Source organism: Podarcis filfolensis (genome assembly GCF_964270895.1).
Source record: "Podarcis filfolensis genome assembly, chromosome: 3".
Classification (NCBI taxonomy): domain Eukaryota; kingdom Metazoa; phylum Chordata; class Lepidosauria; order Squamata; family Lacertidae; genus Podarcis; species Podarcis filfolensis.
Window position 1 is genome coordinate 105,445,812 of NC_139606.1, and position 25,538 is coordinate 105,471,349.

At 44.0% G+C, this 25,538-nt stretch overlaps 1 long non-coding RNA gene across 4 annotated transcripts; it reads left to right on the forward strand.

The window, feature by feature from the left end:
- The first annotated feature begins 10,410 nt into the window (after positions 1-10,410).
- On the forward strand, positions 10,411-18,227 carry LOC310758810. Of its 4 annotated transcripts, none has more exons than XR_014545943.1 (3): positions 10,411-10,712; positions 15,591-15,725; positions 16,301-17,324. It is a non-coding gene; the product is annotated as an uncharacterized lncRNA (long non-coding RNA). The 4 variants fall into 4 exon arrangements; XR_014545944.1 differs by having other exon boundaries at positions 10,412-10,712; positions 16,373-17,323; XR_014545945.1 differs by lacking the exon at positions 16,301-17,324 and adding an exon at positions 17,705-18,227 and having other exon boundaries at positions 10,413-10,712.
- Positions 18,228-25,538: the final 7,311 nt, after the last annotated feature.

Here is a 25,538-nt window from a genome sequence, read left to right on the forward strand (position 1 = left end):
AAATGCACAGAAATCTGCAGGCAGACAAAAAAACCAACAGCAACAAGAAAAGAAATACAATATCGGGTGGCACACAACCTCAAATTATTCAGATTTGTTACTTGATAAATAAGGTGTCAGTCTAAACTGAAGGGGAAATGTATTGAATTTTTTTCTTCATTTCGTTATGTTATAAAGCCATGTCCATATGCCATTTATCAGTTGTCTGATAGCTTTGGGCCACGGCATACTTTTCCCCAGAACAGTATGTCTCGTAAGTCTCTCGGCAGTTTGTTTTTCTGTTGGGTGTTTTTATTATTAATAACAATCACCAAAGTCTGTGCGCAGCAGTCTGAGATGCATTCTTGCCCCCTGCCCAGCCCCTGCCCAGCCCTCCGCACTTGGGAAACTCCAGTCCCATCAATTGAGGGAGAGTCAAAAAGGCTGGGCTGGATTTCAGGACTTTAGGAAAGCGTTCTCAAACTCCTCACAGCTGAGATTCAATTGATGGCTCTGTGGCCAGAGTGCAGCTATTGAGAAACAGAAGGGGGGGGGAGGAAGGAGCATGCTCAATGGGGACCCCCAAGGTTTGCGAACTGTTAACAGAGAAATCCGAGGGCTCCCTTGAACAAAAAGCAAGGACATCAACCAGGAATATTGGAGCAAAATAGCAGCCAGTAGGCTTGGTCTTTTTTGAAACTGTCGCGACAGGACTCCCACTCACAGCAAGACGAAACAAGATGGAAGCCCTGAACAAAAGAAGACCCCAACTTTTATTAGCTCCTAATCCCCATGCTACACCCCTAAGACTACATCATTGATACATCACAAAAAGGAGGGGTTTAGGGAGGGGTTGAAGTGGTAACCTGAGTGTCCTGACACCTCTCCTGTTTCTCCTCTTTCCCCCCTGAAGCATACATTCCAGAGGACAAAGAGGAGTTCACAGCTTCCTGCCCCCAGAGGGGAGAGTTGGCCACTGTCCTTTGTTTTAGTCCATACTCAATCTACTCCCCCCCCCTAAAAAATTGTTCCGGGGTACTCTCATTTTCCTACTCATATTGAAATACTGCCCCACAACAAGGCCAAACTTAGATTCACAAAATGTTTAGGGGTATGCGTACCCCTGTGTACCCCTAGAAAAAAAAGCACTGAGTCTTTCTAAACCACCAACTCATTCATATAAATTGATGGGTAGGTTAAGGTTTCCATATTTCAAACAGTGAGAGTCTGGAAAGAAAAGTTGCTGAGCTCCCACCCCCCCCCCCAAAAAAGTTGTTGTTATTTTAAGGGGGGAAATCAGGAAAATCTGCACTGTCAACATGGACTGCCATATGTCCGGATTTCCCATAGAAAGACAGACAGACTACTGATATAGGTATTAAAACATCGCAGATGGAACTGTGACCTAAACCACTGACCCTCTTGGCCAGTTAGAATCTGTGTGAAGGGGTGAGTTCCCATTGCTCTGTCCCAGCTCCTGCTAACCTAGCAGTTCAAAAGCACCTCAGTGCAAGTAGATAAATAGGTACTGCTGTGGTGGAAAGGTAAATGGCATTTCCGTGCACTCTGGCACTTGTCACGGTGTCTCCCGTTGCGCCAGAAGCAGTTTAGTCATGCTGGCCACATGACCCAAAAGCTGCCTCTGGACAAATGCTGGCTCCCTCTGAAAAGCGAGATGAGTGCCACACCCCATAGTCGCCTTTAACTGGACTTAACTGTCCAGCAGTCAAAAACATCATAAAATCATAAAGTTCTAAAATGCAGAACAAATGACCAGCGTCAAATCAAATTAATGTTCTAAAAATCACTGGAGATGAATGGACTCTGTCCCCATGGCCCAAATTTCATCCAGGATTACTTGGGGCAAGAATCACCTGTAAACATCAGTAGATGTTGACTCTGGCAATTCCCAGAAGTCTCAGTTCCGAAGTGCACTGGTTGTAGGAATCACTACAGTTGCATCTATCTACCAGGGCATGTAAGTACATCTGGTTTGCCATATGCTCCAAGTTATAACTGATAACAGCTCTGCAAAGTACTAAACTCCAGAAAGCTCTATGAAAGGGAGGCCCCGGTTAGACAATAAAATGAAATCCAAATGAACTTGATTAAACAAGGAAATACGCTAACTCAGACAAGTCAATTAGGAATGCAGTGGAGACCAAATTGGGACCACCAAGTGAAACAGCTGCTACTAAAACAAAGATGTCTATATTCTGATTTCCTTTCACTTTAATCTCTTTGGACACCACAGAGTAATTCTACAGCTTTCCTGTTCCTGCCATGGAATCTCATTTCCTCATTATCAGTCCTAGCCACTGCAGCTGACTAACCTCAGGCTCATTGTCTTTCATTCATTTCTATTAGAATTTCTGGCTATGAAGGAAATACATTCATAACGTACATATATGTGATAATGTACATGTATGTGGAAATCAGCCCAGATACCTAACTTTTCTGGATTATACAGCCTATGGAAGAAGAGTTTGGATTTGATATCCCGCTTTATCACTACCCAAAGGAGTCTCAAAGCGGCTAACATTCTTCTTTTCCTTCCTCCCCCACAACAAACACTCTGAGAGGTGAGTGGGGCTGAGAGACTTCAAAGAAGTGTGACTGGCCCAAGGTCACCCAGCAGCTGCATATGGAGGAGCAGAGACGCGAACCCGGTTCCCCAGATTATGAGTCTATCGCTCTTATCCACTATACCACACTGGCTCCCTTTTCTGAACTATTTTTAGAGACATGATCAGCTGCAGGATAAAGGGGAGAGGACTTCTTGCCTCACATACTTTAGAATTCCTTTATTATTTTGATAGGTACAGGATTGAGCTTGCATTATTGCTATAAGGTGGCCAAGGGGGATTTATATGTTTTATTTCTGCAGCCTCCCCAGCTGCCTGCACTTCCTGAATTAAAAAAAAATCTGTATAGGAGGAATTACCTTCACTTAAAACAATAACAGTGAACAGCCAGACCCTTGGTAGACAACCTCTCTAGCTTGCTGTGTTTACAGGAAAGCCCAGCCAAGGAGATAATTGGGTTTTCACCAAAACAAAGGCACCCAGGAAGGCTGCAAAATACAGAACACTGGAGAGATTCTTTCTAGAATGAATGATATGAGACGTGCAAACTCCACAGGGTCACCTTTAAAATAAGGAGAGCATGGACAAAGATGCATGCCCCACCCATGAGAATGTCACTGAATTGTTTGTTTCCCTTAATAATTATTGCATGCAATTTCTTTTCTCATTTGATGGAGAATGATAGACTACACTGATATACTAACAGTACAATTCTAGAGCGACTTGGGTGGCGCTGTGGATTAAACCACTGAGCTTTTGGGCTTGCTGATCAGAAGGTTGGCGGTTCGAATCCGAGTGACAGGGTGAGCTCCCGTATCTCTGTCCTAGCTTCTGCCAACCTAGCAGTTCAAAAGAACATCAGCGCAAGTAGATAAATAGGTGCACACCCCGCCATGTAAAGACTCCACAGAAAGCCACTCAGGGCTTTGCAACAGCTATGCAACCTTCTCATTCTGCCCTCCCCAAGCGCTCTGGTTCCTGGTGTGGGTGCATGTGCCTAGCTCGGGAACCATGGGAACATGCTCTGCAGCTGGTCAACAGGTCTGTTCCAAGTTGGGCAAAGGCTGCTAGTCATAACCCCACTTAACTAAACAGCCTCGGTCCGGTATACCTGAAGGAGCATATCCACCCCCATTGCCTGAGGTCCACCACCGAGGGCCTTCTGGTGGTTCCCTTGCTGCGGGAAGCAAAGTTACAGGGAACCAGGCAGAGGGCCTTCTCGGTAGTGGCACCTGCCCTGTGGAACGCCCTCCCATCAGATGTCAAATAAATAAACAACTATCTGATGTTTAGAAGACATCTGAAGGCAGCCCTGTTTAGGGAAGTTTTTAATGACTGATGTTTTAATGTATTTTTTATCGCTTGTTGGAAGCTACCCAGCCAGATGGGCAGGGTATAAGTAATAAATTGTTGTTGTTGTTGTTGTTGTTGTGTGTATGTTTAGGATATATCACTGTGAGCTGGAAAACTGCTCTGCCACAGGCTTTTCTGTTTGCCTCATGATTAAACAGATAGTTCAAAAGGTATGTGTTGATAGCTGCATTTAATTGGATCATATTCCCAGGCATGCTAGAATTAAAGCAAAGCCTAGATGTTTTGCAAGATGCTTCATTTTTCAGTACTTAAAAGCTGGATGGTAGATTAGAGGCTTTATTGCTTGACTCTGTCAACTGAATTTCTGATCTAGGTACCTGCTGCTCAGGTTGCTGGCAAAAGCACTGAGCATGCTTGCCAGACCTAGATCAGAGTGATCTAGCAACTGATTAGTAATGATTTGTAAAGCAGCTGAAGACTTTATTTAGCAGCTCAGGTTCTGGACGACTTGGCTTGCAAAGGAGCTGATGGGCAATCTTGCAAAGCGTTCAGGATTTGATCCAGCTGAGGGCTTAGCACCAACAGTGTCACTCAGGAAATGCCAATGGACGTAAAACAGACAAACACAAAACTGGGAGATCATACTTTATAACAGGAAGGTGTGTGGAGTCAGCTACGTAATGGTTTCAGCTAGATTTTGCTCATCAGATTTGTCCTCGAAGTGCTCCTTTGGAAAAAGTTGTTGTCAAATATTCTCCAACACCTAGTACTCCAAATATGTATTTAACATCCAATTGAATTATTGTTTATTTGCAGCATTTTCACACAAACATGTTCTTCAGCCCAAAATGCTACCAAAGTGGCTTACAATTCATTTTTTAAAGAACACCAAGACAGTCCCTGACCTCTAAAAGTTAGGGAGAAAGGGAAGAGGGAGTATGTGAATTCAGACAATTGTTTAACTTTTTGATGGCAGAGGATTGATATTTGACATTTCTGACGTGCAATGGCATATACTATTTGACAGTACTGACATGCAATGGCATACACTATTTGACAGTACTGACATGCAATGGCATACACTATTTGACAGTACTGACATGCAATGGCATACACTATTTGACAGTCTCGACATCTCAGGTCTTAAGATTGTACAAAGAGCCCTTCTGGGTCAGATCAAAGGTCTACCTTGTCCCGCACCCTTTTTCCACAGTGGCTGCCTAGATACTCCTGGGAAGTCAACAAGAACACAATACCACTCTTGCACTGTGGTTCCCTAGTGACTGATATCCAGAGGCCTGGTGCCTTGAGTCAGAATATAGGCAGCATGTAGTCATCATGACCAGTGCTTTTCTTCTAGGAAAAAAGATGCTGGTACCACGTACCCTTGGGTACCCCCAGGAGAAAAAGCACTCACCATGACTACTAACAGTTCATCACCTTATTTTCATTTGTTTTTGTTTTCTATTTAAAACTTTGGTTTCCAATTTAAAAGCTTACACAAACAAAAATCTACAAAGGCAAAACAAAGAAACAGGAAAAACGAACAACATTTGTATTACTTGAAACCTCATGATTTCAGTATGTTCCATTTCTGAAACCTCTGTTTTTGGTTTTGCTTCTGTTCTCTGATGTGGGTGGTGTTCCTATTGTTGTTTTCTTGTGTCTTCGTTTTTGTCTTTGTAGATTTTTGTTTGTGCAAGCTTCCAAATTGTAAAAATAAATAAATGTGAAATGTGAAATTACATTTTGACAGTATTTTGTAGCTGACACCAAATCATAGAATTTTTGAGCTGGGAGAGACTCAAAACCTGCAACACAGGAATCGTATCTTCTGTCTGATAGCATTTCAGTGCTAGCATGCAATGAGAACATAAGAGGTCTGTGAGATTAAATCTAGGACCCATCTGGTCCAGCATCCTGTTCACACAGAGGCCAACCAGATACCTCTGAGAAACTCACAGGTAGAACAGCATTCTCCCTACTTGCAATTTCCAGCAACTGGTATTTTGTTGTTGCTTAGTCATTTAGTCGTGTCCGACTCTTCGTGACCCCATGGACCAGAGCACGCCAGGCACTCCTGTCTTCCACTGCCTCCTGCAGTTGGGTCAAACTCATGCTGGTAGCTTCAAGAACACTGTCCAACCATCTTGTCCTTTGTCGTCCCCTTCACCTTGTGCCCTCCATCTTTCCCAACATCACGGTCTTTTCCAGGGAGTCTTCTCTTCTCATGAGGTGGCCAAAGTATTGGAGCCTCAGCTTCAGGATCTGTCGTTCCAGTGAGCACTCAGGGCTGATTTCCTTCAGAATGGATAGGTTTGATCTTCTTGCAGTCCATGGGACTCTCCAGAGTCTCCTCCAGCACCAGAATTCAAAAGCAACTGGTATACAGAGGTATATTGCCGCCAGCACTGAGTTAGAACAGAGCCCACATGGCAAAATAGTCATTAATAGCCTCATCTTCCACGAATTTGCCTAATCCTCTTTCATGGGCATCCATGTGGATGGCCACCACTGAATCTTGTGGCAGTGAATTCCACAGGACAATTGAAGTCGGTATTTGAAAGTGGACTTGTTACACACAAAACTGGTCAAAATCAAAACCAGTCCAGAGAGGCCAAGCTTAAAACAGTCCAAGGAAATTATGAGCTTGAAATATTTCGCGCAAAATTCAATTGCTGAAACTGGAATGCGTGAGAATGTCCACATATTTGGAAATATTAATTACAGCTCTAGCTTCAAGCTTATAATCTAGGCAAAAACAGCTGAGATATATGATGACTTGATATTATGAATGATCACAGCAGAATTGCTGGTATTGTGGCCACAGCTTTTAAATATAATGTAAGATTAGTTAATGCACTTTGACCATAATGCAGATGTTTAGTTTTGTTTAATAATCTGTTGCCCATTCTCATCCCAAATTACAGTGGTCTGACTTGTAATTTGCATGATTCCAGGTACAACCATGGTACACACATGACTGACGACTCAGAGAAGCATAATTACTGCTACGCATTTGCTTTTTAAAATATGTGCAGTGCTCTTTCCTAGCAATACATCTATTGTGGGGGGCCTACTGGTCTACAGACACAGTAGCTGCTTTTCATTCCTCAGTGTCTCAGGTGTTTTAATTGTCTCCTTAAAAACCAAGGGTCACGTGCAACACCATCCCTTCGAGACACCTCAGCACACGCTATTGTTCCTGCGAAATCAAAATATCCATTGCAATCTTCTCCCCTGGAATTGCTCCATTGTGTGCATCTGAATGTGTGCTAAATTTTTTTTGAAAAAATTAATGCTCTGAGTGGAGCGAAACAGTTCCTGGAAGAGCACAGCTTTGCAGGGATAAGGAGACATTTTTAATCATCAGCACAATGGAGGTATCATGAATACTGGGTTTGGCGCCTTCCCTGTTAATTGATTTCTGAAGGTCATCACAAGGGCAAGCAGAGAGGGAGCGTGCAGGCTTTCAGGCTGCAGTCTCAATATACACTTGAAAGTAAGTCCCATTGAAATGAATGGGGCTTGCTTCTTGGTAGACCCGTCTAGAATTGTAAGGTAAAAAGGTAAAGGTAAAGGACTCTTGGAGAGTTAAGTCCAGTCAAAGGTGACTATGGGATGCAGCATATTTTAGAATTTTTAAAAAAGGAAAACACGTTGCATTTTTGCAAGCAGACACCCCTAATATGTGTGCTAGAGAAAAGATAGTTTATATTAAAGGAAATGCATGCTAAAAGGCTGAAAAAATGTATCAAGGGCTTTAAAAATAAATTGCAAATGTGGTGAATTTAATTTCAGATTGGGGGGGGGGGCAGAAAGAAACAATGACTGGCCAATTTGCCAATTTCCGTATTCTCTGTTGAATGCTTCTCCATGATCCAACCATTGCATTGCCAGTTTCCCTCTCACATTACAGACTATAGACTACAAATTAATGTTTCTTTCTTGAGCAACTTTTAGCACAGCTGATGATTTCACAAGGTTATTTACAACCAGAGCTGATGTGTCTGATTATCTGGGACAGAAGGCTGGTTATCACAGAGCACCCAAACTTAAGTGTTTAGAATCTAATTCCAGCACAGAGAGGGGAAAGATGAAATTGTCAGAACTCTAGTTTCTAGCTCAAAACCACAGGACTGACATTTTGGGAAGCAGTTGAAAGAAGCCGGCACAAATCATTTGACCGAGCATGACCTCCACCACAGGAAGAAGTGATTTGAAGGAAGTGGCATATAAAAAGGAAGATGGGGGAAGAACTGAATTGCCTGGATGGCATAAAGTCTACCCTCCAGTTGCTCTGGATGTTGTTGCAGCCCAAGGCGTCAATGATCAGACGAGATGGATGGAATTTGAAGAGAAGGCTTGCGATGAAGAACAGAGGAAGACCCTGGGCAGGTCTGTCTTGCAAAGGTTAGGCACTGTAATTGGCAGCGATAAAGATGGCTCCTTTTGTGGCTGCAAGGGCCATAAGGTCATGGTGAGGAATTGAAAGATTCTAAAAACCAAACAGAGAAGGAATTAGGGTGAACAGGAAGCAAGGTTGGAGAGCTGAGCCCAAAATAACAAAATGAATTTCAATAGAAACAATTGTAAGGTTGTGCACTTAGGCAGGAAGAATCAGATGCACAAATATAAGAAGGGGGTCAAGGGAAGTAATAGTACCACTCTATTATGCTTTGGTCAGACCACACCTGGAATATTGTGCCCAATTCTGGGCATTTTAAGAAAGGTGTTGACAAGCTGGAATGGGTGCTGGGAACCCACAAGGTTCTCCTCCTTCCCCAGCTGCTGTGAATGTTAAAACCGTTGCCTGCACAGTAAGGCTGGTGTGTCATTTCCCACTGTAGTAGTTTATGGCCAGACATAGAAGTGTAGAGTTGGAAGGGACCCTGAGGATCATCTAGTCCAACCCCCTGCAATGCAGGAATATGCAGTTGTCCCATACAGGGATCAAACCTGCAACCTTGGCGTTATCGGCACCGTGCTCTATCTAACCAACTGAGCTATCTAGGCGATAGCTATCCAGCTGAGCTATCCAGGCAATAGTTCAGTTCTGCAAAGAGGAATTGGGGATGGGGTGCTTGTGTGAACAATCACCCCTGTTCCAAATTCTCAGCGCACCCTAAGTTTAAAGAGCAAATATGATGAAGCACAATGCAGATTAAACTGACAAGCAGCAGTAGCAGACGTGATTTCTGCCGGCCCCGCAGATGTGTGAGCTGATTATGGTTACGCAGCACTGAAGGAAACGCTTCCTGCATATTTTAAACACAAAAGAAGCCACCCTCTCGTACTTACTATTCCCTCCACATCCACCACAGGGTTGAACTCTGGCATTCCCAGGCTGGCTCTGCAGTGGAACACTGGTAAACCTGAGGAGAAAAGACCTGGGAATTGGTTCCTCGCATTTAATTGGGGGGGAGGGCTGTGACATTGTGGAAAAGGCATTCTGTCCCCATCGGCAAAAGAGGTTGTGGGTGCTGCATCAGCGAATACTGATCCCAGCATGTTATTTGATGACTCAGGTGAAGGTGAGGAGGGGGCATTTTGAGGGCACAAGTGCCGAGCAGGAGAAGGGTGCTTCACCCTTTCTCTACAATCCATTTCCTCCCCTATTCCCCCCCCCCAAACACCACCCTCTTTTTTTACATGAATCCCAAGCCGGAGTTAAGATTGCCGGAAGAAATATCAACAACCTCAGATATGCTGATGACACAACCTTGATGGCAGAAAGTGAGGAGGCATTGAAGAACCTCTTAATGAGGGTGAAAGAGGAGAGCGCAAAATATGGTCTGAAGCTCAACATCAAAAAAATGAAGATCATGGCCACTGGGCCCATCACCTCCTGGCAAATAGAAGGGGAAGAAATGGAGGCAGTGAGAGATTTTACTTTCTTGGGTTCCATGATCACTGCAGATAGTGACAGCAGCCACGAAATTAAAAGACGCCTGCTTCTTGGGAGAAAAGCAATGGCAAACCTAGACAGCATCTTAAAAAGCAGAGACATCACCTTGCCGGCAAAGGTCCGTATAGTTAAAGCTATGGTTTTCCCAGTAGTGATGTATGGAAGTGAGAGCTGGACCATAAAGAAGGCTGATCGCCGAAGAATGGATGCTTTTGAATTATGGTGCTGGAGGAGACTCTGGAGAGTCCCATGGACTGCAAGAAGATCAAACCTATCCATTCTGAAGGAAATCAGCCCTGAGTGTTCACTGGAAGGACAGATCCTGAAGCTGAGGCTCCAATACTTTGGCCAGCTCATGAGAAGAGAAGACTCCCTGGAAAAGACCCTGATGTTGGGAAAGATGGAGGGCACAAGGAGAAGGGGACGACAGAGGACGAGATGGTTGGACATTGTTCTCGAAGCTACCAGCATGAGTTTGACCAAACTGGGGGAGGCAGTGAAAGACAGGAGTGTTTGTCGTGCTCTGGTGCATGGGGTCACAAAGAGTTGGACACAACTCAATGATTAAACAACTACAACCACTGGTAGAGGACATAGCACCTTTTCCTTATTCTTTTTTAACACCATCAAGTTAGTAGTACATCATAGACTTTATCATAGAGTTGTAGAGCTGGAAGGTGGGGGATGAAAGGATCCAAAATGCTACGGAAAGGGTTAATGATCACCAAGGCTACAGAACTCTGTGATGCCATACACCTGAGGCAGCTATTTTCAGTTGGTATGATTATGGCAGTTGGGAACAGTCTTGACAGTTAGAGCAGCAGGTACGTTCTGTGGGTGTGCTGCAGAACATACAGCAGGTATGTTGCTCTCTGTCTCAGATTTAGTCAGTCTGTGACAGTATTTTATCTCACCTGCAAATCTAGGTAAGATGTATTAGCAACATAAGTTACACCTGCCTGCTTTGTGTATTTAACCTGCAAGTGCAAATGCACCGAGTTAAGAGTTATTTATTATTTAAACTTTAAAGGAGAGTGTTTTGCGGGTTTTTATAGGAGGAAAAAGGGAACTAAGTCAAGAGTTGGACTCTCTTCTGTGTAACTCTGTAAATGGGAGCTAGAGTTCAATTCCCACAGAAGGAACCCAGACCAACCCCCTGCAATGCAAGAATCTCAACTAAAGCATCCATGACAGATGGCCATCCAAACTCTGTTTGAGAAAAAACCTCCTGAGGGAGACCGTTCCACTGTCAAGCAGCACTTACTGTCAGAAAGTTCTTGCTGATGTTTAGTCAGAATCTCCTTTCTTGTAACTTGAATCCATCAGTTCAGGACCTGCCCTCCAGAGCAGGAGAAAACAAGCCTGTTCCTTCTTCCATGTGACACCCTTAAGTGGTTGGTGATGTCTATTTTCATCCTAAATAACTAGAACAGGGGTCAGCAAACTTTTTCAGCAGTCCCTCAGACCTTGTGGGGGGCTGGACTATATTTTTTGGGCGGGGGGGGGGGGGGAGATGAACGAATTCTTATGCCCCACAAATAACCCAGAGATGCATTTTGAATAAAAGGGCACATTCTACTCATGTAAAAACATGCTGATTCCCAGACCATTTGCGGGCCGGATTTAGAAGGCGTTTGGGCCGGATCCTGCCCCTGGGCCTTAGTTTGCCTACCCATACTGTCAGCAACAGAGGGTGTCATGCTGCTTTCTCCACCACTCAAATGTCACTCCTGATGCCTGCAGTATATTTCAGGTTGTGATTTGGCTGTGGATCCCTTCACAGATACGAACAGCTGCTGTAGCTTTGCTGATCAGCATTGCATGCCATGAAGAATGCACAATATGTTATATTCTACATTGTTTCCCTAGAACCCACTTGAAAGTCTGGTTGCCTCCTCCTGTCTTCGAATGGAGCCAACGTGACTAAAATATTGGGGGGGGGAGCCCCGCTCTGCATAATCGATCAGATGACATGATGCACAAACACCATTTGAATGGCAATGCCAATCAACTTTGGGGCACCCTCAAAAATTTTATGGGGGGGCAAAGGGACCTCAACCCCTAAGTATTGGCTCCTATGCTGTCATCTGAAAGCAAACAACTGTCACTTGGGGGCAGCAGTTAGAGCTCATGAGTAGGGGGAAACTGCTCTTCCCCTTCGAATTCCCCTTCGAATGGGAGTGAGCTCCCGTTGCTCTGTCCCTGCTCCTGCCAACCTAGCAGTTCGAAAGCACACCAGTGCAAGTAGATAAATAGGTACCGCTGCGGTGGGAAGGTAAACGGCATTTCCGTGCGCTCTGGTTTCCATCATAGTGTCCCATTGCGCCAGAAGCGGTTTAGTCATGCTGGCCACATGACCCAGAAAGCTGTCTGTGGACAAACACTGGCTCCCTCGGCCTGGAAAGTGAGATGAGCGCAGCAACCCCATAGTTTCCCTTGACTGGACAACCATTTACCTTTTTTTTTACTCTTCCCCTGCCCCAACCCGCCTTGCCTGGTGCCTTCCCTATGGTCTTTTCAGCAGCAAGTAGATACCTGGGCTTTTAAGTTTTGCTTCAAATGGTTCTACTTTGTCTTTGTTGTAGGTTTTGTTGTTTTTAGCACATATTCTTGATTTTCATTTCCTATATATTAAATATTATATATATTATTTTGTTTGTAAGCTGCCCAGGGAACACTGATTGCCTGATGGCTGTATAGATGTATCTGAATAGGAACATAAGGAGCTGCCTAATACTAAGTCACACCATAGGTCCATCTAGTCCAGTATTGTCCTCACTGACTGGCAGCAGCTGTCCACTGCTAGGCATTGAGTCTTGGACTTTTTGTACGCCAAACAGATGCTCTACCACTGAACTACAGCAATAAGAAGAACCTTGATAATTTTAAACGGAATGGAGAAGCCGTGCTAGACCCGAGATCAGATGCACCTCTTTTCCTTTACAAAATGCAATGCTATTTCCAGACCAACAGGCCTGCAGACGCCTTAATCCAAATTTCTTTCCAAATGGCACGGCGTTGCTTTCTTTATTTCAAGATGACCACCTTCCCCTGCTGGGTAACCTCTTTTCTGAATAGAGTGAAATCAAAACACTCTCCAGAAAAACAATCTGTACTTGTCAGAGCTGAGAGCCAAGCAGTTTGAGATGAATGCAGTCTCTCTCTCTCCTCTGAAAGCCGCCAGACAGGAATCCTTTGGGTGTGAGAGGCTTTTCAATCAAGATGCAGCCTCTGTCTTGGTGGGACCAAATTGATGGCTGAGTGCTCTCCGGGTTCAAAGATGTTCTTTCCCCGCATTCTCTCTTTAAACAAACACATGTCTCACAGGGAACATTTGCACACTTTCGGCTGTTAGCCATTCCTTTGGGGAAATGTGCCCTTTCCCACCCAGAGCAAGCATGGTGTGCAACGAAACCAGGACACAAATTAAACACAATCTGGTTAATTAATCCCATGACTGAGAATCCTCTGGCCCTGAGACCTGCCCCCTGTCTGCCAGTAGTAGCTGCATTCCACCAATCTAGATGGCTTTAAAAGGAAGAGTGCGGGCTCTTGTGGTCATATCCTGCTTCAGGCACCTGGTTGGCCACTGTGAGAACAGGATGCTGGACTTGATGGACCACTGGCCTGATCCAGCGGGCTCTTCTGATATGGACATTGTCAGGCTTCAGGGAATCGGCTTCCTCCCCCCGTGACAGTAGATAAGCAGAACAAAGGAAAAGGAGTCTTCTTACCAGTTAGAAACTTTAATAATCACAGCGAGAGAACAAAGAACTTGTCTCCTAGAAATGGCGATGCTCCCAATTAAGGATCCCACCCCCTTCTGTCTGTATTGATCTACGTCACTTCCATGTCTTGTAATTTGGGCCTGTCTCCTCTGTGCTTTGTGTGCTTTCTGTTCTGCCACTTTCTCAGCTCTTGAAAGACCTACACTGGCTCCCAGTATGTTTCCAAGCACAATTCAAAGTGTTGGTGTTGACCTTTAAAGCCCTAAACGGCCTCGGTCCAGTATACCTGAAGGAGTGTCTCCACCCCCATCGTTCTACCCGGACACTGAGGTCCAGTGCTGAGGGCCTTCTGGCGGTTCCCTTGCTGCAAGAAGCCAAGTTACAGGGAACCAGCAGAGGGCCTTCTGGGTAGTGGCACCCACCCTGTGGAACACCCTCCCACCAGATGTCAAAGAGAAAAACAACTACCAGACTTTTAGAAGACATCTGAAGGCAGCCCTGTTTAGGGAAGCTTTTAATGTTTAATGGGTTAATGTATTTTAATATTCTGTTGGAAACCGCCCAGAGTGGCTGGGGAAGCCCAGCCAGATAGGTGGGGTATAGATAAATTATTATTATTATTATTATTATTATTATTATTATTATTATTATTAACCTTGGGGAGAGCCGATGAATGCTTTCCATAGACAGTGAATCTGTTAACCCTCTCTCCCCCAGTGTTTCTTCTCCTGGCTGTTCACCACCCAGTTCTTCCCAACTTCTGCCTTCTGAACTATGCCCCTCTGCAAACCACTGTTCCAAATCTATACTGTCCTCCTGCTCCTGGGAAGATTCAGGATAAGGATCTCACCATTCCTCCTCAGTGCAGCTCTCCTCAGCAGGTCCCTGACAGACATAAAGAAATCCACAGGTCTCTAATCCTAAAGCAGCCCCACTTCTATTGTTTGATGGCCATGGGCTACAGCTGCCACTTGCCCCACTCTTCTGCTACCCAACAGGGATTTCATTTGCTTTGTTAAACGTCAGACATCATTTTGGTTGTTTTTTCTCTTTCCCTCCTAGGAACAGCACCAGGAAGGGGAAAATCAATTTGGCCTTAACCATTGCCTAGAGTACGTGAGGTTGCAGGAAGCCCATATAATCAAGTGTGGGCCCAAATCAGATCCTTCTTGACTATATCCAAGAGCAGGCCTTTAGGCCTTGCTTGGTCTTGTCTCCTTTCCTCACTACTGAAACCTCTGACACCTCCGTGAAGCCTGAAACAGTACCCCTGAATGGTCCTTGCCAGAGTGAAACATTCTCCTCTATAGCGAACTCCGCTCTGCAGGGTTATCAAGCATTGTTCAAGAAGAAATCTCCACTCCCATGGAGCACATTAAATTACTTCTCAGCCGCGCTTTCCCTATTTGGTCACATTTCGCTGCATCTCACGCTGGGTAGTTCCATTCGACTTGGACTTGTACAGAACTTCCTTTTGCGACTTGACGGGTGCAGCAGTCCTGTTCGTGATGAAATTAAAAGCATTCATCCACAAAGACAAGGCTGCTCTCAGCCACTGCCATTCCTCTAAGCTGTAGGATTACCCCCACCCACCCAGTTCATCATGCCAGAGAACGGAGAAGGGGAATTGAAGGAAGGGGGAAATCTTCTCTTTCGTTGGTGAAGAGTTACTAGCAATGAATCAGATTTAATGTTATGCTCTCGGTTTAATCATGAGCTTCTCATAGCTATCATTGTATTCTTATGCTGGGCATCCCAGGAGAGGGCTGGTTCTGGCCTGATCCAACAGATCTCTTCCTGTGTTCTTATGAAACAGAGCATGCATAAGCAGCAGTTCTACTCAAGGGAGAGAAGCTGTTTGCTCCACTTTCATAGGGATGTTCGAACATAAGAAAAGCCTGCTGGATCATGAAAGCGTGCATGAAAATATATTGTTGAGGATAACATTCAAAATGTGTGATATTAAGAGAAATTGCATGCCAAAATGTGTCAAAACTGCATGCAAAAATGTGTTTATTAGGAGAAATTTGCACTGTAATGCTGGATAATTTTCATGGGGATTTTTTTTTTTTTTAGTCGCAAACAGCTGCATAAATGTGGAGAACTGAATTTCAGGGGCGGAAAAAGAGAAATTGAGACAACCGAAGCTGACAAAACCTTCCATCCCTGGTAATGACACTCTCCTCTTGAACATCAGAAATAGGCGGAGTGGTATGTTGCTATCCTTAGCCCTCCATCTTCAGTGTTCAATACTCAGGGGCAGTGCTTTTTTCGGGGAGGGGGGCACAGGGGTACGCATACCTCTAAACATGTAGTGAATCTAACGGGAGAAGAAACTAAAAAAATTAAAAATTTTAGTTTCTTTGCTAGCATGGTGAATCATCAGTTCCGTTGCTACCCCCAATGGCAGCCTCATTTTCTGTCACAGTGTTTCCTGAGTCTCAGATGGAAGCGAGTGTTTAACATGTGAAGTAGGACTTGGAATCTGGCACAGTGTTGCCACCTCCAATGGTGGCTTCATTTTCTGTCACGGTGTTTCCTCAGTCTCAGATGGAAGCAGGTGTTTAACATGTGAAGTAGGACTTGGAATCTAGCACAGTGTTGCCACCTCCGATGGCGGCCTCATTTCCTTTCCCCGTGATTTTCTTGAGTCAAAATGAGAGTACCCCTTAAACGTTTTTTTTAATAAAAAAATAAAGCACTGCTCAGGGGTCTGAAAACTGCTTAGGAACAATATATTAACTATGCCCCTCCTCCAATAACTTCACCTCACTTCATTCCACCAGCATTTATTATTTTCTGTGAACCATTTTGACTCTAATTATTGTCCTGATTGAGTCAGGCTATGCTGTATCCAGGGTTTCACAAATCCATAGAAAACAGTGAGAGTTTGAGCAATGCAGAAGCAAGACAGTCATCGGACAAAATGCTGCCTGCTTTATCTGATGGAGATCTCCCAGCTGAAATGGACGCGCAGGCGAGTACATTGAGTTGGGAGATTTGGCATTCTTTGATCTCCATCAGAGGAGATTACATCTGGGGCGCATGTGGGTTGTGAAGGCTTATTGTTTCCATGACAAGTGTCAGTTGCCCTCATCCCAGCCATTATTCTTTCACAACATCAGGCTGCCTGTAATCCTCTTGCAAAAACAAAACCCAAGTTTACAGGGCTCCGAATACTTTTTATGGTGTGCTCTGGGCCGCTATGCTCTAAAAAAAAATATCACAAACCAAAATCCATTTCCTCTGCTGGCATGGAACACACACGGTTATTATGCATGAGGTCCAGCCTGCAAGTATGACATAAATGAAATGCGCATGGTTTTTATGTGTGGAAATAAAACACTCTGGATGAGCCAGGAACCCTTCAGCAAAACAGAGGCCTGCGCAGAGGGATTAGATGCCAGTCAATCAGAAACATTTTTTCCCCTCTCTCTCCATATTCCCTCTACACACACACACACACACGTGCGTACGTGGGGTGGGCAGCTGCTGCATGGTGTCTGAGTCCCTTGTAATTAGTGATGAATTAGCCAGGCAAGGACCATAATGGCCCCCTAACTATGGATCGTGTAAGAACAGAAGCTCTCTGCACCATAGGGCAAATGGGTGGCTGGCAATGACAAAAACAAAAGCCAGAGAGTTGAGTGTATGTGTGAAATATACTCGGAGTTGAGAGTGGATTTCATGCTCTTTATTCAGCTCATAGTGGTGAGGAGGAGTGGAAGTTCCCCCAGAATGTCTGCTTTATATACATTATTTACACAATGGGCCCCACGTGATTGGCTAATTCCGGGATTCACCTGTAGGCCAATCAGGTTGAGGATTCACTTCCACCTGGAGCTGGATTGGGGGCTCCTGTGCACCAGTCAGACTGCTGCATTCTGGACCCTATTGTTCTAGGACCAATCAGACTGCTACATTCTGAATCCTATTGTTCTAGGACCAATCAGACTGCTGCATTCTGAATCCTATTCAACTCAGTACGTAACAGTGTGAGAGAGAGTTGGGCTAGAATAAGGTTACCAGATTATTATTTTTCAATGAATCCGGGGGACACTTATTGTTTGCTATGTACATGTGAATGCCGAGAAAGGTGTAAAACGGGGACATCTGGTAACCTTACTCTATGGGAAAATATCATAGAGAGACAAAGAGAACGGCTCTTTCTCTTTTTTGCCTTTCTGAAGCAGGTTCTTCAGAGGCAGAAGACCTTCATGGGAGGGGAAGACAGTTTATTTCAGAGCTCGGAGAACAAGGAATGACTCAAGGCGGGGTGTGTGGGGTGTGTGACCAAAAGGTACCCCTGCTGCTGTTGCGGCCGCTGCCTATCTTTTTAAAGTCAGTTTCTTTTAGAGCAGGAGGCAAGCTGTGGAGATGCTTTTTTTAAAAAAAGGACTGGTCAACAACTTTTGCGCAGGGCACCACATGGGAAGAAGAATCTGTTGGTTCATTTCCAAGGAGAACAAAGGGGCAAAGAGAGGAGAGGAGCCCTGCTTGTGGGCAGCAGCAGGAGGAGGAATTGAGGGTTTCATTTGTGGAGAAAGAGAAGCAGAGCCTCTCTGATTCTCCAGAGCCTAGAAAACATAGCACACAAGGCTGCGGCAAAGGTTGCCAACAAGCCAGGGGGGAAAGCAGCCTGACCTGCTCTTGCACAGATGGTTTAATATGCAGAAATCAATATCATAATGCTCATTTGATTATATTTCTTTTTTAATTTTTTTATTAGGAATTTAAACGAAACATATTATCTTAAAACATATCATCCTTAATCCCCCCATTTCCCCTCCTCACCCCTCCCTCCCATAAAACAACCCACCCTCCCCGCTTGCCCCTGACTTCCCTCAGTTCCAATCTCTGGTTTCTCTAAAAATGCTATTCTCTGCATGTTACAAATTTGTATAAATCCTTAATTTGTCTAACTGGTTAGTTATTATCAATGAAAAGTTTGTGAGTGTTTATTCAAATCCTGCCAAGGAGTCCAATTCACTTTGTTGGATCTTTAGATACTTTGTAAAAGGTTCCCATTCATCTTTAAAGTCACAGTTATCCTTGTCCCATAGTTCATGTGTCAATTTTGCCAATTTTGCATAGTCCATCAGTTTCTCTTGCCGTAATTCTTTAGTCGGGATTTCCTCAGTCTTCCATCCTTGTGCTATTAAGACTCTCACCGCCGTTGTCGCATACATGAAGATATTTTTCAACTTCTTTGGCAGGTATTTTCCTACAATCCCTAACAAAAATATTTCAGGTTTTTTAACAAATGTTAGATGGAACATTTTCTTCAATTCATTATATATCATCCCCCCCACCCAAATTAATTTCATTACAATCCCACCACATATGGTAAAATGTCCCCTCTTTTTCCTTACACTTCCAACACATATTTGAGCTAGTTTTATACATTTTTCCTAACTGCACTGGTGTCATATACCATCTATACATCATCTTCATATAATTTTCTTTCAACGAACAATCTGTAAATTTTAAATAAATTTTCCATAACCTTTCCCAATCTTCCATCATAATGTTATGACCTATATCTTGTGCCCATTTGAACATGACTGATTTTATCTCTTCATCTTTCGTCTACCAATAGTGTTCATTTGATTATCTAATTAGCAGAGTTCAAATTTACACTCTAGAACAGTGGTTCTCAAACTTCTTTCTTTGGGGCCATACTTTCAAAATAAAAAAATTGCAGCTTCATCAGTAGTTTTCATTTCCTAGAGTTACTTATTTTTCACCTAAATGTCTGAGTTAATCTCACACAGGAGCCTGTGGTGCAATTGAAGAAAAGGTTTTTATTAACTTCGTCTTTGAAACTCATGCTATATGCCTTTCAATGTTAAGCTTAATCAAAAGCCAATGTGCTCAGCATGTATTAGAATATGGTTACCAGATTATTTTCAATGAATCCAGGGGCACTTTTTTTTAAGCTGAGTAGCAACAGGGAGTCAGTAGTGGGGATGGTGAGGCAAAAGACCTTGGGCCCAAGCACACATGCATATTGTATAAGGTGCAGAACCCTTCTTTCGCACCCTGTGAAACATAAATGCGCAAAGTTTTGAAAAAACTGAGCAATGGCCGGACGAGCCTCCCCCAATCAGTCAAAACAAAGGGGGAAGGGGACAGGAGATTGGGGAAGGCTTGGGAGTCAGAGGCGGGCTGCGCGCAGTTGCCCAGTTTTTTAAAAAAAACTCTGCGCATTTATGTTTCACAGGGTGCGAAAGAAGGACTTTGTACCTTGCAGAGAAACCACACACCTTGCACCCCTCCTGGGCAATGATGTGCCACCCACCTGTGACTCCTGAGCCTTCCCCAATCTCCTGCCCCCTTCCCCCTTTGATCTGTACCACCAGATGTCCCCGGTTCCCTTTCGGCAGTGGCGGCAGCGGCAGTCAGCAGCCTGGAGCCAGCAGCCTGGAGCCAGCCTGGTAATGCAGTTGGCTCTGGCTGGTTTCAGGAGCTGCTCGCTGCCTTGGAGCCTGCCATTTTTCCTCGCTGTCTGGCGAGGAAACTTTCACTTTTGAGTATATTAGTTCCTTAGAATCATAGCATAGTTGAGTTGGAAGGGACAGATGGCCCTCCAACATCTGCTTAGAAATCTCCAAGGAAGGAGGGCTCACCACCTCCTGAGGGAGGAACCATTTGACTGTCAAACAGCTCTTGCTATTTAGTCAGAATCTCCTTTCTTGTAACCGAAATCCATTGCTTCTGATCCTACCCTTCAGAGTTAATATGTTGTCCTAATAGAGAACCAGTGTGGTGTAGTGGTTAAGAGCGGTAGACTCGTAATCTGGTGAACCGGGTTCGCGTCTCTGCTCCTCCACCTGCAGCTGCTGGGTGACCTTGGGCTAGTCACACTTCTTTGAAGTCTCTCAGCCCCACTCACCTCACAGAGTGTTTGTTGTGGGGGAGGAAGGGAAAGGAGAATGTTGGCCGCTTTGAGACTCCTTCGGGTAATGATAAAGTGGAATATCAAATCCAAACTACTACTACTCCTCCTCCTCCTCCTCCTCCTCCTCCTCCTCCTCCTCCTCTTCTTCTTCTTCTAATATGTACCTTACCTTACCCTAATATGTTTTTATTTAGCTTTTTCCCCTATATTTATCACCTTGGGACATACGTGGAAGATCAATAATAAGCATTCCTTTCATATCTGCAAATTGCTAAATTTCACTCATTGCACACAGAACAAACCCCCCTGTTGATGGCAGCTCATGGATATCTAGGAAATCAAATTGCACATATGGCATTTGCACAGGAGTAATTTCTGGCCTGGAAAATGTGGCAAGTATATTGGCTGCCTTTCAGTGCTGCATCTTTTACTGTGTATTGATTCCTGGACTTCAGCAATAATTAGCTTGTTCAGTTCTCAGAGAGCACGGTAATTTCATTAAGGCTTCATTCCCTACAACAATTTCACTTTAACTACTCATCTTAGCTCAGTATAATAATAGACTACAAACCTTCCATAGTCAACTCACCTTCCCTCTGCTGAAAGCTTATCTGCAAATCGTCCCTTTCCAATGTATTGACACATCACAGAAGATTATTGTTACCTCAAGGAGATTAGCATGGTGCCCAGCAATTGCCCCTCCCATGCTCCCACAGTGACTAGAAATCCTGTGGGCCTGGTCCTTTAAGTGGCCCTGTACATTTGATAAAGGATTAGTTTCTCACAGTCAGTTATTTGTTGAGATGGCACTGAAATGGCACTTTAGGTGGCACCTGGAAAAAGTAGTATAGGATAGCCTTGGGAGTCACCTCTGTGTTGACTTCCTTCCAAGCGTTAGTCTTTCACTCAGTTGGGAAACTGGTGTGTCCCTCTAACACCAGCTGTGGCTTATGTAGCTCCAACAACCACTCTGTTGGGAATGGATGTATCGCCCAAATGCACAGTCCAAAGGGTCTATAAGCCCCAAGAACACATTTGTTAGTTCTCACCTCTGTGACAAGCTCTCAGTTGGGTGGTTCTCTGACAGCACTAGAGGGCATAAGATTGTGGCAATGCTTTGTAGCTTTGGGGAGGGGGGCCATTTGATGAAATCTTTAGCCTTCACTCTATTTGTGTGCTCTAAATCCTAAAAGAACGATTGCTCCTTAGGCAGTACCTCTGCCAACTTCATCCAGGATAACCTCATTCCAGCTATGCTCTGTCTTCACCTTTGTTCTGCCCACCTTTGATTGTCTTTACAAGAGATGTCGCTGAATAATATCAACACATCCACTGGAGCAAACTACCACCATCACGTGACACGGCTGGTGAAAGAATTGCACTGGCTGAATTTAGCTCCTGGGTGTTGGAGAAATTCAATTTTGTTCACATGATCTCCAACCAACCAAAGTGTAGAAAAATGTATTTTATTAGAGAAAATTCCTTGTAAAAATGTGTACATTAGTCAACACTGCATATAAAAAGGTGTTTATGGGGAGAAATTTGCACTAAAGTGCTGATGAAATTTCACAACGATTGCTGCAGAAATGTGGAGAACTTGTGACTGTAAAACGAGAAAAGGAGAGAAACCAAAAATGATAGATTTGTCTATCTCTATTTTGGCAAGTAGTTTTTTATGTCTGTGGTTATTTCCTCATAGCCTTTGTCACATTTCATTTGAACACAGCTTCATACAACTGAGACGTGCATTCTTGTTTAAGCAGAGCTTTGTATGTTCTTTACTTTGCAAGGGGAGCAATAACCTTCGGTAAATCAGGTCTCCTGACCAGTCATGTGACCGTCTAGACTGATTTTCCTTCCTGGCTAAACACAACAACTTGGAGAGATCAAACTCATTTCAGGAAATTCACTCTCATGTTCTTGCAAGACCTCAGACATGTTTTCCCTTTGAGAGCAATAAAGTGATCCTCTGCCAAGATGGAGCACTTGCTGAAAGTTAAGCTGCGCTGGGACCATGGTGGGGGAGGAGGCAGCTGTGATGCCCAAAGCACCTTGAAGGGAGGGCTGCTGAGGTGAATCTGTCGGGGGGTGGGCAGGGAAAGAGAGAGGCATAACTCAGGAACTGATCCCATTGAGTCAATGGGATCTAATTCTAAGTAAACATGCACAGATCAGGCATAAGGGAACAAGTGGTTCTGTTTCATTGTGGATGTTATACAAAAACCGTCCTAACGGTGACTTGGATAGATCAGAATGAGTTGTTGTTGTTGTTTAGTTGTTTAGTCGTGTCCGACTCTTCGTGACCCCATGGACCAGAGCACGCCAGGCACTCCTGTCTTCCACTGCCTCCCGCAGTTTGGTCAGACTCATGTTTGTAGCTTCGAGAACACCGTCCAACCATCTCGTCCTCTGTCATCCCCTTCTCCTTGTACCCTCCATCTTTTCCAGGGAGTCTTCTCTTCTCATGAGGTGGCCAAAGTACTGGAGCCTCAGCTTCACGATCTGTCCTTCCAGTGAGCACTCAGGGCTGATTTCCTTCAGAATGGATCTTCTTGCAGTCCTTGGGACTCTCAAGAGTCTCCTCCAGCACCATCATTCAAAAGCATCAATTCTTCGGCGATCAGCCTTCTTTATGGTCCAGCTCTCACTTCCATACATCATTACTGGGAAAACCATAGCTTAACTATATGGAATGAGAATGAGAGGCGAATAACAGCATCAAAGAATTGTACAGTTGGAAGGGGTCCTGGGGGCCAACCCCCTGCAACGTAGGAATCTCAACTAAAACATCCATGACAGATGGCCCTCCAACATCTTCATTAAAACCTTCAAGGAAGGAGAGCCCACCACCTTCTGAGGGAGTCTGTTCCACTTTCAAACAGCTCTTCCCGTCAGAAAGTTCTTCCTGAAGTTTAGTCGGAATCTCCTTTCTTGTAACTTGTAACTTGAATCCATTCTTGAATCTCCTTTCTTGCAACTTGGGTCCTCCCTCCAGAGCAGGAGAAAACAAGCTTGCTCCATCTTCTACTTGACAGCTCTGTAAAGAGCGAAGTCTTTTCAGCCCGACCCACTCACACAACCAAATCACTCGAGTAGTCTGGGTATTTATTCTTGCCCTGCAGGAAACTGCCGAAGACAAGGAAAAGTCCTGTGCTGGTGGGACTCGGTATTCCCCAGAAGCAGGCATTGCTGGTGTGGAAACTATGAAGGTCATCAGGAGTTTCCACATGATAAGCCTTGCCATATGCTGTGTCAGTAGGATGGAGAGCCAGCCCAGGAAAAGGAGATAAGATAACTTGCTGCAGCAGGAGCAATCAGATTGTCCATTTGCCAAAGGCAGGGAGAGTGAAAAGAGAGAAAGCAGCTGCCTCAAGAATCAAAGTCATATGGTCTAGCCCCTTTTCCTTTCAGATTGGCTCCCTGCTTTTATCCATATCATATTTCCTAGGCAAAACATCTGGTTCTTGAAGTCTGCCCTTCAGCTTTCCCAAGACATCACTGAAAAAGGCATTCCTTGTTTCCAGGGGACTGTGGATCTGCTTCTCTATCATTTTCTGAACAGTTAAGGCTGAGCCTTTTTAAAGGCTGCACTGAGGTGCTGCTTCCGTGAACAAACTCCCAAGTCAAGAGTTGTCAAATTTTGCTAATTTCCCATAGAATAAATGGATGCTGTGCTTAAGAAAATGACTATACAGTGGTACCTTGGGTTAAGAACTTAATTCATTCTGGAGGTCTGTTCTTAACCTGAAACTGTTCTTAACCTGAGGTACCACTTTAGCTAATGGGGCCTCCCGCTGCCACCACGCCACCCCCACGCGATTTCTGTTCTCATCCTGAAGCAAAGTTCTTAACCCGAGGTACTATTTCTGGGTTAACGGAGTCTGTAACCTGAAGCGTCTGTAACCCGAGGTACAACTGTAGTGTGTACATCAGATAAGGGAAGGAAATGGCTCAGCCAGCATGCAGGTTGCTTTATAAAGTGTGCATAAGCCCTAATACTGAGTCAGACCACTGGACCATCTAGCTCAGTATTATCTAAACCAGTGGTTTTCAACCAGTGTGCCATGGCATCCTGGGTGCCTTGAATGATGGTCAGGGGCAACACTGGCCTCCATCCCTTTTCAGGCATTTCTATCATGCAACAGCAAGCTATCGCTCTGCATTGGAACACATTTTAAAAAGAAAAGCCTGACTAGCTTTTCAGGTACCTTTTAATTGAATAACTTTCTAAAGAAATATCTGAAGTAACAGATATTACAGTCTGAAGTCTTGTTTATTCTGTTATATTTTACTCCAAAAAGTCCCATTTATCCTAAACAGAACCCAATAATCCCATTAATTGTACATGTATGTACTATATATATATATATATATATATATATATATATATATGATATGATCCCATTGATATCCCAAGATGAAATTTTGCAGGTAGCTCTTAGATATATTAAATAATCAATACGGTTTTTTGTATTTTCTAAATCGTATTTTTTAAATCACTGTTTCAATTTTAAATTTTGTAACTTAAGTTTAATTTTTAAAGTAAGTCCATCACTTGACATATCATATTAAAGCCCATGTAGTTCTGAAGAGATTGGTGTTTTTAGTTTTGACGTATCTCAGCTCTGGGCTGAGCTTTTTTGTGTAGGCTGGCAAGGCCAAAATTGTCCATTTCTTGAAACTTCAAATCCTCATAACTCACAAATGGGATGAGATAAAAATTTTAGATTTAAACTTTGTTCTGATCATTCAACAAGTGTACAAAATATTAAGAAAATTGTATAACATGAGGTGAAAATCCTGGATCACTTGATATAAAACGACCTGACTCTGCATTTCCAGCATAAATTGTTCCTCTTCACATTACAATTCATAGGAAACTGCCATATCTTGAGTCAGACCATTGGTCCATCTAGCAAAATAGTCTCAACACTGGCTGGCAATGACTCTCCAAGTTTTCAGACAGGGAGTGTTCCAAGCTCTACCTGGATATGCCAAGGACTGAACCTGGAACTTTCTGTATGCAGAGCAGACATTCTGCCTCTGAGCTGCAACCTGCCATCTCCTCAACTCAGCCAGTCATTGGTCTCTTGCAGGATGTTTTGAGCCAGCACTGAGCTTTT